Raw genomic sequence first — 17470 nt, 5'->3', positions numbered from 1 at the left:
CACAATCCAATTTGCATTGGTTAGGAAATTGCACATTACCAATAGGATTAAGCATTTTGTAGACGAGGTTGGATGAATAGTGCAAGATAGTTTATGCATTAATATTAGATTGGAGAAGACATGCATAAGGAGGTGCTTTTGGTATTATATGCCATCGAGTATTGGCTTGCCCTTGCCCCATTGAGGCCTACCCTACTCTATGACTTTTTGATCTTTCTTGAGCTTTCCTTACCAGCTGCACCTACGGTTCATATCCTGTCTATTACTTCTCTACTGCTGGACCTCCCTTGGGCTTCCCTTGTCAGAACATCGATGGTTTATATCCTCCATATTTTCCTTCTCTACTGGCTGTGTTATTTGCTAAAGTTTTAACATTTTCTCATGAAGCAGTCAGTTCCTGCTATATGAAGAGCCTCTACTATTTTGTCTCTAAAGCCTTGTGCGCATTCAAGACCTAGGAAAGGACCACAAATAGTCAGGGTCATGTAAAGGAGGGCGATAGATGTGCAATTTGCCTCCAGACCTGTGGGGGCAAGGGGAGCTAAGGCTCGTTACTGTAGGGCTACTGTAGGGCAGGGGGGTGTTGGCAACCTTTCCAACCAGCTCCAGGCCCATAAAGAGCTAAGGCTGTTAACTGAACCAGTTAGCCATTGGCACAGGAGTGCTGGGGACCTGGAGAATGGACAGACCATCTTTGCCAGCATCAGCTGAGATTACATTAGTGACAAAATTGAGCAGCATGGTAGATAACAGGAAGACTTGCTCATGTGCAGCAAATTCCAGGAAGCACTTAGTAAGGGAGCGCTTCTCACATCAAAATAGAGACTCTATAGATTTCAATTAGAAGTAACTGCAGATTGCAATGAGTCGAGTTCATTTAAAAATGCATTGCATTCATCACATTAACATCAGATTCTCCGAGCATGGAACACAATTCAACTGGCTTACAAACATGAACCACCACGGTGTTGCAAAGAATGTACAAAGAACAAAAATCATGCTACACAGCCGACCAATCCAGGCCACAAATTGGGATTGGCCACCACGCCTTGGTAAGTAACTTCTCTCTTCTTCACTCACTGCTTACATAAACATAAAAGCCGTAACATTAGCAACTGAAAACAGAAATGGGAGGGCAAAAAAAATCAGCCGACTGCTACTTGTTGTCCACCCATCTGCACCAAAGGGTCTTGAGTATCTTGCCCAACTTTCATATGTTGCTGCAGCACTTGTACAGCCTCCTCCACTTTTAAAGCCAGTGAATCTGGAGACTCCAGTAACAGAAGAAGCTCCGAATTATCCATTTCCAGCAGCATACCCGTGATTTTACCGGCAAGATTGAACTGCAAAAATATCCCACAAAAAGTTACTACGAAAGCCCATCACATCCCATTACACCTATCCACCCAAGTCCCCTCAAAGCCTGAACCAATTCTATATGGGAGCATCTTATTAATACAGATAACATCATGTATTAGCTCACCAAAACTTCGCATTACCAACAGCATACTCACTTGCAGCTGCTGTACAAGTGGGAATAAGCGCTCTCCCAGCATTTGCTTTTGCTGCTGTGGGGACGCGTTCGCAAGCAAGCTACTCAATTCTGCTGGATTGGTTGGCTGCCCACTTGCCACCGCAGCAGGCGGCGAAGCCAAACCCCCCAGGACTGCCGGCTGTTGAGAGCTATTCATTGGCAGCTCCCGTCTCCGACCGTTCAAAACATATTTTGAAGGTTGCCCCGGGCGACGCTGTACACCCATGATATTAGGTTAGTGTGCCAATAAGGAAGCCACAACGGATCAACAGTAAAACTTGAAAGCCCCTTGAAATGGGAACGGTCCTCACTTGCTGATTTCTTGAAGCATCTTTGTAGGATACTTGCTGTTGTGGCTGGGGTTGCTGTTGCTGTTGCTGTAATGGTATCACCATGGGTATGGGTCCTGCCTGTGGGTGAACCTGCCCATTAGCCCGACCCCTTATCTGCCTTTGTTGCCGTGGTCCTGCTGGAACCTGCAAAAAGAGAAGACACACCCAGGTGCTGCAGCTATCAATAAACCCAAAATCAGGTGCTAGCTGCTTCAACAGCGGCTAGTCAGGTACTAAAAACCAACAGCATTTGCCCAAACTAGGAGAGAAACTCAGCAAAGGGGACAAACCACTGGTAAGGCGGGCATTGGTTGAAAACCGGGCCTGGGAGGTGTCACACCTGCCGGCCTCCATCCTGGTCTTATGCCAACTGGATACATTATGCTTTGTCTCTGGGGAAGGGGGGGTACCACACCAGGCGGAGCTGTAAAATACATCGGCGGGTAGGGACCATGCACAATAGTACCCGGAGGTCCCGGCAGCCCTGCAATTCGTTGAGCATATTGCTGTTCTAACTGCGCACGGCGTACCTCCTTGCGCTGCGCTATGGCGACATATATTGGCTTGCCGAAAAACATGGAACCTGAATACATGTTGAGTTAACTCAACAAAGTCTAAGAAATATACACTCAACATAGGAGTGACTAAATATTATTACAGAGCTCAACATCAAAAATGCATACCATGTTCAGCTGCAGCTTTTGTAGCCTCTTCAGGGGACGAAAAGCATACAAAACCGAAGCCTTTGCTGATTCCTTTCTCATTCCGCATCACTTTGGCAGACACAATGGTCCCGTAGACTGAAAAATGCTTCCAGAGATTATCATCATCAACCATATCATCAAGGTTCTTCACATATACATTCGCTCCCTGCAACAGAGAGCTTTCAAACCAATCACTGCCTATCCAAAAAAGGGCCCATTCATGGATCCTACAGCCATTGTATGACAGATACGGAACCCAACCTGATATTTCTGTATCCTCTCCAATCGCTTCTCTTCAAACTGCCGCCGCAGCATCTGCTCACGCTCAGCCTTCTTTTGTGCCCGCCCAACAAAAATGGACTTTGAACCTGGAAAAGGCAAAAACACACATCATAAAAAATCTACACTTGCTTAGGTCTTTTACAGACAGATCACCAACCCATCCATGGTTGAGGATAGGACGAAGAAGATCCCTGCCCATCAGTGACAGGCGAGTGAGATCTTTTCACCAGCAGGAATAGTGTTTATGAAGACCCTTACACACAATTGTGAATTAAGACATGTTTTAGCGCTTTACCCAACAAAGTTTGCTTAGGGTTTTAAAAAGCAACATCCCCACCCATCTGACAGACGGAGATCCCCGCACATGAAGAACAGGTGGATGAGATCTCTTATACCACATCAAGGGTTGTGTCTGTGAAGATTCTTAAATAGACATGTAAACTAAGATGTGTTATAAGGCTTACCCAACAAAGCTCCATTCATAGCCTCCACTGCTTGTTTGGCATCATCCGGGCTTTCAAAGTTGATGAACCCAAAGCCCTTAGGATTGTCATTCTCATCCTTCATAATGATAAGATTCGTAATCTTGCCATATTCAGAAAATTTCTTGTGCAAAACCTCCTCAGTGATCTCCGAGTCTATGTTCTTCACATAAAGATTAGTAAACTTAATCTCAGCTCCCGGTAATGTCCTCTCGCTTCTCTTCATAAACTTCCCCACATACCTGAAGAAAGACATCACCACAACATTTATCCCATTCCAATAACTGGATCAGAAAATCAGTGACAACAGGCAAAATGCTTTTTTCAACTTACACTGTCTTTCCCTTGATCATGGTCCCATTAACATTATCAATTGCAAGGTTTGCTGCCTCGTCAGTCTCGAAATGTACAAAGCCATACCCTCTGCTTTTACCATCTTGCATTGCCACTTTGCATGAAAGGATCTTTCCCATTGGCGAAAAAAGATCATGTAGTTCTTTGTTATCTATAGATTCGTGCAGATTCTGTAGCCAGCCACCAATACACATGAGAAAAACGTAGTCCATAGACAACTACGTCATAAAATAGGCAACATTAGGATCTTTACAGACACCTCTTCTGTCCATCAGTATGGACAAGGGAGATACTCGCCCATGAGGAGCACAGATGAGACACTCCTTCTCATGGGTGGGAATTTATGGTCTGTGAAGCCTCTTAGAACACTGCTGAGCAGACACGAGCTTAAGGAAAAAGATGTGCAAAAAAAAAAAAAAGGTCTGGCTTGTCAAACCTTGACAAAAAGATTCCCTAAGCCACTTTTTCGACCACTAGGATCCCGATGGGACCACATGATCCGAATGGCTTTTCCATTCACAAGTATGTAATTAAGAGACTCCAGAGCTCGAACGGCTACACAGGAAAACAATGGCACAAAGTGGACAGCCCGATATCAAAAACTTAAAATCCAATCCAATTCCAGAAAAACTAAAAGGCATCAAGGCAACCGTACCCGCAGTTTCTGTGGGGTAATTGATGGAGACACCCAAAACATGCATTGAACATAACAAGAATCATCGGTATTAGTTAGAAATGGCCATGTTGGCATCCAAGTCATGCACAAAACAACAAAGCAACCATATTCCAAGTCGGAAACACGAGCACTCAATCGCAGGACACCTGCATGTAAGTTAGAACCAAGCACAAGATCTACATCTTCCATTGCAAAATGCTAATGCAATAAAGTAGCAAAACCATATACAAGCGAAGAGCTTGAAAGGATGGAAAACCATACCATCAGCAGTAACATTGTAATTTACATATGCGTAGCCGAGGGAGCGACGTGAGACGGAATCACGGCACACACGAATGGAGGCAACTGGCCCAGCCCGAGAGAAGATATCGTAGAGCTGGGCCTCTGTGACATTGACATCAAGGTCACCTACGTAAAGTGAAGCCGCAGCAGGAGCCGGCACACCTGCCATAGCTCCGCCTTGTCTCCTCCTTTACCAAACCTTTGCAAAATCAATCAATCAATAAATCTCTCTCTCTCTCTCTCAGTAGAAGAAATTCAAAACCAAATGGAGTTCTGCGAACTGCAAGGCCATAGGTTGGATGAGTGACCGCGAGAACAGGTGGGTCTCTGCTTCAACTTTCAAAGCTGTGTTTGCAGAATCTACAGAAATAAAACGCCTCCAAAAATTCGCGAGCTCACCCCGCGGTTAGGCTCCGTCTGCTGCTGCTGCTGGTTCCGCTGTCGTGAGGTGTCTGGTTTTGCTAAAGCCCTGCCCTAGAACCTTTCCTCCAAACTTTTAACCGTTCCAGCTTAACCTTAATCTTTCAACCTTGCTTATAATCGTGTATTGATTAATCAGGGCTGCCACCCCCAAGTAATTAAAGTGACCTTAGGATAAGGCCTCCCACAGACCCATTCGCCTTCCTCCATCCATCTTTAGCATATGAAACCCCAACATTGCTATTCTCACACAGACCATGTGTTTGCGCATGCGTGTGTGTGTGTGTGTGTGTGTGTGTGTGTGTGTGCACGCATGCCTCTCTCCCTACCCTATTAAGGTTATTGAGAATTGAGAAAGAGAAAGAGAGAGTTGCTTAGGGTTTCATTTAGAGAGAGAGAGAGAGGGAGAGAGGGAGAGAGGGATGCACACATGTATCTCTCCTTGCTTGCCTAGGGTTGTTGTCACACACACACACAAAGAAAGATGTTCGCATCGAGAGAGAGAGACAGAGAGAGTCCCCTAGTCCGGTTCAAAGCTATTAGTGTGCAATAAGGTATTTAACTCATAGATTGTCATTTGGGCAACCCATAACACAAGACATGACTAATCTGCTAACTTTTTGGATCTTGTTTTTTGTGCCCTCAGCATTATGTTTGATTAAAATCTAGCTCTTGATCAAATCTAATTAAGGATCTAATAATTTCCAATAGATCCCTAAATTGGTAGCTTGATCAATAAGGTGCACCAAAAGGCGAGTATATAATGTGGAGGGCACAACACACAACTAAATGGCCATAGAAGGAACTTAGAAGATCACCATGCGTTACTTTTTTTCATTCGAACTTATCCCACTTCGACTTGTTTTGTGTGGTCAATTTAATAGAAACTTTTAAACCTAAAAGTTTTTTGTGGTTAATTTAATAGAAACTTTTAGACCTAAAATTCTTAGTGTGGTGATCCTACAGTTTGAAGATAAGGACTTGCCATAAGTTGTCCTATTATTTCCTTTTTTAGTGGCACATTTAGAGAAAAACTATATGTGATGTTGTTTTCAACAAGTTGACCTTCTATTTGTTTTTTCAAAACAAAATTGTAATTTATGTAAATTTGGTTAATAGATAGCAACCATAAGTCATTTTCATAAATGTGGGGTAGAGTACCCTTCTTATGTTTTTCCTCCATGTGACTGGTTGCTAAAAAGAGAGAACCAAAACTCTAATAAAGTCTTAGTACAGCTTATTAGACATCCAATAAAGTCTTAGTAGAGCTTATCAAACATCCAACAAACAACAAGTTACAAATACCCCTTTGCGAAAGGGTGTCTTGCCACTATGTAGTGTTATTATTATAAACATTAACTATACTTACATAAATAATAAATGCTTGATGATTTACTTTTTAATGTAGACAATAACTATATTTACACAAACAATAAATGTGCTAATTAAAACATATCTACACTGAATCCAAAAAATAAAATAAAAACAAATTAAGCCTCCACCCTTGGATCTATTGATGATTGATCCCATTTCCTTAATTTCTAGGTTCTTTTTCTTTTTTGTGAGAGTGTGTTATGGCTTGCACAACCCTTTACAAGATTGCACAAACACGAAGCTATGCTCACCTTAACATTTCCTGGGGACCTACCGATTCCCGAGCTCAGATCTCTTGAAGACTCCAAGCTTCACTAGTCGGTGCTAGCTTCTTCTCCTCCGAATCCCTCTCCTTGTTGTCACCGCAAGGAGTTCCTCATCCTTGTTGTCAACTCTCTCTCACACACATAAGACTAGAACACAAGAAAGCAAGTGAACAAATAAGACTTAGAACACAAGAAAGTAAGTGAACAAAAAAGACTTACATTATGAGAAAAAGTCGCTTACCTTTACAAGATTGCTCAAACAATATGCTATGCACACCTTAACGTGTCACGAGGACTTGCTGATTCCCGAGCTTATATCTTGAAGACTCCAAGGTCTACTAGTTGGTGCTAGCTTCTTCTCCTCTAAAACCCTCTCCTTGTTGGCATAGTAAAAGGAGCTCCATATGGACCTACAAGGACTCTCACTCTTGCTCACTCTCCTTGTTGGCACCATAAGGAGCTCCATGAGCACTTGCAAGGACTCTCACTCTTGCTCACTCTCACACAATAAACAAGAGGCACATGCACCAAGAATCTGACACTCTACTCTCGACTCTCTCTCTCACACACCAAACTATAAAACATGAGAGCAAGTAGACAAACAAGACTCAATTGGCACAAAGGGGGTTGTTTCTTAGATTATGAGAAAAAGTTCACTTATATGCAACTCGCCTTTATTCACACTTGGTTGCATCATTGGCCAACTTTTATCATAATACAACATTTTATAAAGCTGTTCATGACACTTATTATAAGAAATCTCTCATATCTAGAGAAGAGATGCTATGTTAATCCAAAAAGGGGTTAACATCCCCCCTACCTAATGTAGGTTCTATCCTCAAAATCTTTATTTCTTAAAGGTGTCTGATCCCAAGAAGACTTTGCATCTAGATCTTCAAGCCAGTAGCTACTTATAGGATTCACTTGAGATAATTAAAAGGCATCCAAAACCCTATGTTGATCATGTCTTGAAATGTAGTATGCATGCAAGATGGCATAAATCTAAGCTTGTGGTAATAATACATGATGACATCCTCTTCCAACCCTCTATTAAGATCAAACTTCATATGTTTTGTACTCAACGTGTATACATAATCGTCTTGTTGAGCAATTAGGACAATCAACAACTTGAAGAATTAGATTGTTGCCATGATATTGGATCATCTGGTATGTTCTATAGGCTTTGACTATCGTCGGCATGTAATTTCAATGCATGTTCAAGGTATGGCAAAGCTACTATGTTAAAATAACGGAAAGCAATAATGGGAATCTCTATGCTTTGAACTCTACTTCAATCAACCTCATTTTTATCGACATGTATAAAGGGTCTACTCGGAGTGCTCATGGAGATCTTTTGTAAATTCTATGCCATCTTTTATAACAATAGTTGATCATGTAGATGACGATCCTGATCACCCGAGTTCGGAATAGCTAACTTTGTGTGCTGAGCCACATTTGCCCACAAGGTTCCTTCATTGGTATCAATTCCAACATCTTTAGCATTTGAGCCCTGAGTGGGCATGGTGAACCATTTTTTCTTTGCTATAGGTGTTGTGTGATTTTCTCTGCAAAGCTTTCATCTCATAAGTTTGGGTTTGGGTAGTGGGTTACATGTTCGAATCATCCACTCATAACTTGCAAGCATGTCAAGTATGAAATCTGCGCTTCCTTAGACAGCCATTGGATCTTCAAATGGAGCCTCCTGATATTGTAGATTGGTCATAATGGTTGGCATCAAGTCCTCAGGGTCTAGAGTGTTAGTAGGGAAATCAAAAGTTAGGAAAGAAGAAGAAGAAGGGTTTATTCTTCCTTTGGCTTTTCATCTCCTCCCTCTTCATCCTGGTTAGGTGGTTATGGTTTTGTAGAGATAAATGTATCAAGTATGACATGCATGTCATCCTCTTTGGAAAAGGTAGGATATGCAATATGTTCTTGTTCAAAATCATATACTAGTGTAGTACTTAGAACTTTTAGATGCATAGTAGTGATATCAAATAGCTTAAGTATGTTGTATAGGTTGTACATAGTATTTTCTTGCATTAAAAGATGTTGGTGTGTATCCCAAGCCTTATAATAACTCTTCCTACATCCATTGTAGGCTTCACTGTATTTTTGGGGAAGGGGAGATACATAAGATTTTATTGTTGGTCTCATGAGGTCTAAAAGTTCTTCCCCCTCTTGAAAGTTAGTGGAATGCAAAAGTACCCTACACCAAGATCTAAAATTTAATACTATGGGATGGACGGAGTAATGGTATATGGCCTTAGGCTCTTTTAGTTCTAAATCTCCATGGAATGCAGCCATAATAATAGTGGGGTCATCATATTTAGTAGTGGTTTGTTTTATTAATGCTATATCCCCCAAAGTTAGTTCCTCACTAGTGCTAAGGTTAAATTGGCAATAGAGAGGGTCAGTGAAGCAAAAAACATCGTGAAGGTTTGGAGAGGGACCCAAGGGGTTACCAAAAGGTCTACCAACGACATTGTCCTTTCCACAGCAACTTTTCAGTTACATCATTTGGCTCTATGGGAGTCGTCAGTCGCTTTGTCTATGATAGTCTTTGTTGGAGCTCCACTATCCTAGCTTCCTTTTCTTCCAAGACCTAGGTAATCTACTCTTCTATCTTTTATCTTGCTTATGTAAGCCACCAGTTAGTGTCTGCTGCCCACTCCTCTTTTTCTTTAGTGAGATTCTCTATTGTCTTTTGTAGCTTTAACTTGTCTGTTTTTTTGGCATATGTGATCTAATCTTTTAAGTGTACAATGACATCTTCACGACTTCGGATCATGGTACTCGTTCAGCATATAGGCTTACCTTGGTCTTTATGTTATGTAGCTCTTTGTTTAGCCCCTTGCATATATCTACATATAATTGTCTAAACTAGGCGTTATCTCTTCTTTAGTGCTTCTAGTTGTTTTTTGTGGCTGCTTTCTATCAAACCAACATTGAGCTCTGCATTATGTAACCTATTTTAGCACTTATCCTTGCATCCTTTTCTACCTCCAATTGATCCAATAAGCTTTGGACTTTGTTATTGGCTTTGATTTGTTACCTCTGTGAGTTGTAAAGTGTGTGTTGCATGTGTAGTTGTATCTCTCGTGAAGTCCTTTCTCATTGGCCAAGCTCTTTCAGTGAATATTATGGATGTGCCAATTTTAGCAGGTTAAGGTGTACATGACGCAACATGAAGCAAAAGTTTGTGTTTGACAAGCCACAAGCATGGTTTATGGTTTGGTTCAAGGCTTTACTGTTTTCCTTAGATTGACATTAAACACATCAATCATTCACTTGAAAGAAGATAGAAAGAGGTATTTGATACCGCTTGATCAAAGAGTATGCATAAAGCATGATGCACAGAGAGTTTACATTGTGTAGAGGAGTAGATGCTTAACCTTTGCATGAGGTTGGGATAAGCTCTGGCAATAATGTTGTGTGTGATCTTCAGCAAGCTAAGGTAGTGAAGGCATAGACTTGGTGTACAGTTGAGCATGCATACAATGGGCGGTGAAGAAAGCTTCGAGGGAAACAAGGATAACAAGCAAAAATCACGGACGGTTACTTTTGAGGCCAGGTGTCATAAATGGAAGGTAGCTTGGTGCCATATGGCAGATCTCTATTGGACATTGAAATTTACGTCATAATATCATCATGTAATCATGGGATGGGATCATGCCTTCCGAGTCACGGCATGATCAGATCCGAACATGGGATGGGATGATCTCGTCAGGCAAATCACATTCATTATTGTCGATCACGGTCAGATTTCTTTGGACCCATCATGAACATTATTATGCAATTACGTCCCATCATGGGATGGGAGCCCATCAAGTGGATCACGTTTGTTATCATCAATCACGGTCGGATTTCCTTGGATCCATCACAGCCATTTTTATGTGATCACATCCCATCACAAGATGGGATCTTGTCAAGTGGATCATGTTTATTATCGTCGATCATGGTCGGATTTCTTTGGACCCATCACAGTCATTATTATGCAATCATGGAATGTGATTGCTCAACTTTCTAGTTGACTTGATCCTAGATATGCGGTGCTTAACAACACAAAGTTATTAACTTCAAGATGGTGTGCATGACGGAAGTTTTTCTCAACAACATCAATTAGCGGTTAGAAAGAAGTTAGTTCATTAGTCCTCCTAAGGGGTGTTACTGTTGATTTGGCTACTTCTTGAGAAGTGTAATAGTTGGGGGCAACATCTTTCTTGAGTACACAGTTTAAGCCTAAGCATACCATGAGGTTGTCCTTGACGTGGATGGGTCGTGTTATAGACTTCTAGGTCCTCTTAGAGGATAGAAGTTCCCGTTCCATTGGTAGGTTCTTATGGAAATAAATCATATTTTTGAATTGTGTTCTTATGTTGGCTTGACATCCTTTCCTTGCCTTTAAAGTAGGCATCCGTTTTGGGATTTCTTGTCTTACTCCATGTCATGGGGCTATAGGTGCGATTTTTACTTCGAGAAGGTTCTTGTGGCTATGATATAGATTCTTATGGTTCCTAATCACATAGTTGGGTGTAATTTTGGGCTGCCATACCATTCAAACATTCCCCTTTCGAGGTTTATTCTCATGTTCCAGTCTTTGGCCTTTTATTTTCTTTGGAACCTAGATTTTTTTGTTCTCTGATAGAATCCTTGGGCTTCCAAACTTCTTACTGGTATATACATTGCCTTTTCTAACGTTGGTTAACAATGTTTATTTTCCATTAGGTCTTTTTCTTGGTGGAAGAGGCTTCCCCTTAGCAATTGTGCCCATGTTCACTTCTCCACATTATTTTGAAATCCATATCTTTTTTTAGACTTGGCACTAGATACTCTATGGTCGTCATTGCCTCTGCTTTGTAAGCTAGTTTAAAGGTCTTTGCCTGGTGGCTACCTTGTATGAAGTTCAGTATGCCCACTGAATTGCAAATAATTTGTGCTCCTAGTCACTCCAACCAGCTTTCACAATTTGGTCATTATGGAGCACGCAATCTTGCTGGTACTCTTTGGCCCATGGATAGTATGGTAAATATTTATGGTGCACCAGTTAATTTTTGCTCCCAAAACAATCACTCCAACTAGCCTCCACAATTTTGGTCATTATGGAGCACAAAATCTTGTTGGTACTTAGAAAGCCCTTGTACCATAGAAAGAGTGCAAGAATAAACCAATGTTGTGGGGTTTTTCCCAACCACACTCGAGAGCATAAAATAGCTCAATCGAGAAGCCAATATCCCATGACCTAGCTCACAATTACATGGCAAGGTGTGTCACTCACCTCATGAATACTTGTGCTCGGGATTCTCGTATTAGATGATGTTGCCACGCAATCGCACTCCAAAGCTCCACTTCGCCGCCGCTGTCGCACTCCGAAGGAAGCTTGACCCTCCTCACAGCTTACTCCCTCACACTCGCTCTCTTACATGCAAGCAGGCAAGAACACATAAGAGCTCACACAAGGAAGCAAGCAGTAGCATAAGATAGCAGATAGAGAAGAAGAGCACTCTATTGAATTAGCATAAAAGAATGAGTCATGAGAGTTACATTTTAGGTTTTGTAGGTGACCTCTAGGGTTCACACTCTTGGGGGCAGCCAAAGTTAAAAGTCTGGTCCTCCGGATCATTTGGCCACACTAGCTAGTTTAAACACCTATTCCAAAGCTAGCACTCTCCACTTAAAATTCAAGGGTACGCCTTTAATATACAAGCAGTGAGAACACATGTAAAATATACAAACTTGGTTTTCAAGTGAATTGCGCGCACATTCCGGGGCATGTGGCCCAAAGGTGGTGAAAATGATCTGGTGGGCCGTCAGCACCGGCATCGACACCATAAAGGTATCCGGCAAGGTTTAACATACCCCCCTTCCTAATGTAGATTATGTCCTCAGAATATGTCGATGAAGATGCGCGAGGCTGATACTGGATGCATGTTGGTATTGGAAATGTTGAAGGTTTGCAAGACAGAGTACAACGTGTAAGGTGCTCTTGTGGAATTTAAGCATAACGCAAACACCTAATCAAGCAGTGAGACGAAAGACTTTTGCACGTTGCTAGTCAAATTTTTCTAGTTAAGACAAGGGTAGCATTAAGGTTGGTCCAAATTTTTTTTGGTCCAAATTCGATCTAAACTAAGATGGAGCAAAAAGCATAACTTGGGTTATGAGCCTAGTCTCTACACACACTCACTTTGGTGAAACCATCTCTAGCTATTATCTAGCCTCATGAAACTGCTAAGTGATTATTATATGCATTCGGCTTGATTCTTTTATTTTTATTTTTTATTTAATAAGAATATAAAAATATAAAAGTGGGACACCACCCTGTAGAGACCCAAGAAATGGCCCAGAGACCTCATACAAGAGTATCAAAGAACCGCTAGGTACCTCTACAGCGATGTTTTTTTTAAATAAGCCCTTTATTTGATAGGTTTTTAGCCACAAGGTCCCATCCCATGGAGATCAAGGCTACGGTCCTAAGGCTCCATCACTCACTAAGAGCTAAAAGTCCTACCTAGATCACACATGACGATGGTTATCTTCTTGTGTGTTTTTTTTTTGTATTTTTTGGATTGTTGCTTGCTTTTTGTTTAAACTAGTTTCACTTTCACAATTCACCTAGAAGGCTCTATTCTAACTAAAGAGGGCACACTAAGAAAGGTAGAGTACTTGGCATACTCCTTTGGCATATTTTAAGGTCGATCTAAGAAAGAATTGAACTAGGACCAAATCTTGAATGGTTATCCAAGAAATAACTAAAAAAGTGATAGACCAATCACAGAAGAATGCAAGCAAGCACTCAAACAAACATTAAATGAAGAATAATAAAAAGATTGAAATTGAAAACAATAGCATTAGTTGAGGATGGGTTTAGAATACACCTGGCATATTGTTTGGTTGTTGGAAAGCTGGCCTTGCAAATTGTACTTGTAATGTTGAGAACTTTCCTTGTGCTTCCTGTGCACCTTAAAAAATCTTAAAAATCAACGTAACATATCATCAGATAGCCGTAACTCATACGTTGGGTTAGACTCAGTGTCACTAAGCTCATCATTCTCACGGTTTGCTTCTAATATATGTCTCCTTTAGTAGTCAAGGCAATGGTTTGAGTGCATCCTCACTGTGATATGGCATGGGTACTATAGGTAAGTGAGCTAAGTAGCGACCTCGAGTTAAGCTGTCTAGGAAATCACCCACCATGCTTCAAAAGGGACAAGGAATCAGTAACATTATTTCATAGAATGACGATGTAAGTCCATAAGTTATTGTCCTCCTCCCTTGCTCTACAACCTCTTCCTATGCATTTCTTACTTGATAGGGTCCTCCCACTAAGTAAAGTACACTTATGTCATCATGTTGTTGTGGTGTCTCTCCTACCATGGACTACAATAGTCCTGTCCCATAATGCCTAAAATAGGTTCAACAGTGCTAACATAAGTAGGATGCTGCGTACAACATGCGACGTTGTCATAGGTAAAACATGGTGCAAGGGGTGCAACTGTAGGTAGAATAGGTCCACAAAGGTGGCTCCACAACATCACTCCCCTATTGGTGCATAAAAATAGTGTGAGTGGGTTTGGAAAGGAGGAATACTTAGCTGCCCTTGATAGTACCATTCCAGACAATCCAAGTCCACCAGGATAGGGTCACTCACATCAATCCACAAAAAGTCCATTCTCACGGCTTGTAGTCATAGCAGAGCCGTACTTCATTCTCTGATTTTGACATGTGCTCTTTCTCATCTTTTTTTTTTAATGGTTAGTCGGATTTTTAGTATGTGTATAGGTGCTATATTGTTGTACATGTTGGTGCAAACTATATTGTCATGGGTTAGCTTTTTCCAACTGGATTCCTCTTGATATGGACATGAACTTTGTTCGGGAGCAAAACGTGGAGGGTAAAAGTAATGATATTAACATAAGTCCCCCCTTCCTTCTTTCCATCATACCTTGACCTCACGAAGGTATTGTAGGTTTTTTGTAACCATCCCTTCCAACTGTGCTCCATCAGTGTTTGTTGGCTAGGAGCACCCTTTGTTACTTGTTATGGCATGTCAATTTCTAGCTTTAATGACATGGTGAATGGTTGTAGAAGAGAAGAAGATTGAAAAAAATTTAGTCATCCATCTCTCTCTTGTGTGTGTGTTAAGTTCTGCACACATGGGCATTGCACTTTGTGGATTGGTTCCTACCCCCGAGCATGCATGGGTGTCCAAAAAGTACTTGGGTGGCTCCACCTAAGCAAAATGGTGCTCGAAATGGACTTGAGGTGTCTAGGTTGACTAGATACACATACATACACACTTGTTGGACACTCCAATTTGCATTGAGGGGGACTGTTGAGATTGGTAATGCCCTTAGTACATAGTGGACTACATAAATACTATGCTCAGTATTTCATATTTGCACATAGTACTTTACGACTTGATTTATGAGAATGCACTATTTCTAAATAGTATTATCATGCTTGAAGTGTTGAGAATATAGTACTATATGGTGCCAAATATATAGAACCTTCAATAGTATATATACATCCATAGTAATATAGTTTTATATATGGTACCAAATACATAGAACCTTTAATGGTATATATATACATCCATAGTACTATAGTGTTATATATGGTACCAAATATATAGAACCTTCAATGGTATATATATACATCCATGGTACTATAGTATTATATAGAAAAGTTTATACATCACTTAATACCGTGTTTTAAAAATAGCTATGTTCATATAAACTATTTAGCACTATATGAACATAGCCTTTGTGAATTGAGTACCTTCCATGCATATAGTACTTGCATATATTACTTGAATATAGTACTTGCATATAATACTTACATATTCTTCAAGGATCCCTTAGTACATAGTAGACTACATGAATATTGTGAGCTCAATGTTTCATATTTTGCACACAGTACTTTAGGAATTGGTTTATGAGAACGCACCATTTCTACATAGTATTTTCATGCTTGAAGTGTTGATAATATAGTACTATATGGTATCAAATATATAGAACCTTCAATGGCGTACATATAGCTATAGTACTATAGTATTATATAGAAAAGTTTATACATTATTTAATATTGTGTTTTAAAAATAGCTATGTTCATATAGTACTATTTAGTACTATATGAATATAGCCTTTGTGGTTTGAGCACTTTCCATGCATATAGCACCTACATATAATACTTACATATTCTTCAAGGATCCCTTAGTACATAGTAGACTACTTTGCACACAGAAATACTATGCTCAATGTTTCATACTTTGCGCACAATATTTTAGGACTTGATTTATGAATGCACTATTTCTACATAGTATTGTCATGCTTGAAGTGTTGAGAATATAATACTATATAGCACAAAATTTAAAGAACCTTCAGTGGCATACATACACCCATAGTACTATAGTATAAGATGTAGTGTTGTGTATATGAACATGCCACACTTAGTACTATCTAAGTACTTCAAAGAAATATACTTTACTATTGATAGCATCACATAATACTGTGCACATATTTCAAACAAGATTACATGGCATACTACTAGTCCATAGTACTAATCTGTACTGATGAGAACTATTAAGGCAATTAGTACATACAACTCTTCAATGCACAATATGTACATAGTAGTAGCATCAATCTATGGCATAGTATGTACATAGTACTAGAATCAATCCATGGCATAATTATTGCCCATAATACTAAGATGTATAAACATCAATCCATGCCATACTATTCCCCATTCTACTAAGATGTATAAACATCAGTCCATGCCATACTATTCCCCATTCTACTAAGATGTTTCAACATCAGTGTGTACCATACTAAACACCCATAATTCTAAGATACTAACATTAGCCCATCGCATACTATTCACCCATTCTACTAAGATGTTTTAACATCAGTGCGTGCCATACTAAACACCCATAATTCTAAGATACTAACATGGCATACTACTCACCCATAGTACTAAGATGTACTAACATCATACCAAGGCATACTACTCACCCATAGTACTAAGATGTAATAACAAGGCATACTAATCACCCATAGTACTAAGATGCATGCCATAGTAATGTGCTTTAGTCTACTTTTTAGCATAGTACAATGTACATAATACTTAGTACACATAGAAGCAGGCATATACCACAATAGAAAATATACAATCCATAGTACTACTACACACTTTACTCAATACGCATTTGTTACTGGGGCTACTTCAAACGTTTCAACCTTGATAGTCTAAAAATTATCAGTACATTACTTGCATAATCCATTTATTTGTGAATTTTTATAGGCAAAATTCTACATGAACTTTAAAGAACAATATCTAACAATCATCATTGGCTTTCATGCTTTCTATAATCTGAAGCCATATTTCATCAAAAGGTTAAAGGAAAGGAACAATTGATGATGTGTCTACCATGGGTACATGGATTTGTTTCGGTCAGTTTGTGAGCACCATGAGGTCAGATGTGATCTCCCTACACGGGGCCATGTACGATCGTGTATGTAAGGTGTGCATGCCAGCCAGGGAGGAAAAATAAACATAATGTATTGCACACATTACGATTTGCCAATAACTGAGTGACCTATGGAGTTTTGCAGTCTATCCAAAGAATAACAATGAAGAATGACATAAGCTGGAGTGCCTGTCCTGGAGAACCAAATGATGCTAATGGTGCCACGGTACGATGGAAGGCATATGAGTATGTCACTGAGCAAACTAAGAAGGGTGTCACAAAGAAGAGGATCAAGCTTA

At 40.2% G+C, this 17470-nt stretch overlaps 1 pseudogene across 1 annotated transcript; it reads right to left on the bottom strand.

Annotated features, from left to right (window-relative positions):
- Positions 1-876: 876 nt before the first annotated feature.
- On the bottom strand, positions 877-5370 carry LOC147636275 (uncharacterized; annotated as a pseudogene). The gene is made up of 11 exons (XR_015266512.1): positions 4626-5370; positions 4344-4510; positions 4125-4243; positions 3668-3858; positions 3317-3576; positions 2832-2938; positions 2550-2736; positions 2157-2449; positions 1846-2010; positions 1515-1748; positions 877-1343 (listed from the first exon to the last, which is right to left on the bottom strand). The product of XR_015266512.1 is annotated as an uncharacterized LOC147636275 (transcript).
- Positions 5371-17470: the final 12100 nt, after the last annotated feature.

Source organism: Cibotium barometz, chromosome 8, assembly GCF_041138505.1.
Source record: "Cibotium barometz isolate CiBa-2024 chromosome 8, ASM4113850v1, whole genome shotgun sequence".
NCBI classification, from domain to species: Eukaryota; Viridiplantae; Streptophyta; class Polypodiopsida; order Cyatheales; family Cibotiaceae; genus Cibotium; species Cibotium barometz.
The sequence above is the reverse complement of the archived record's forward strand: the minus strand, read 5'-3'. Positions and strand labels throughout refer to the sequence as shown.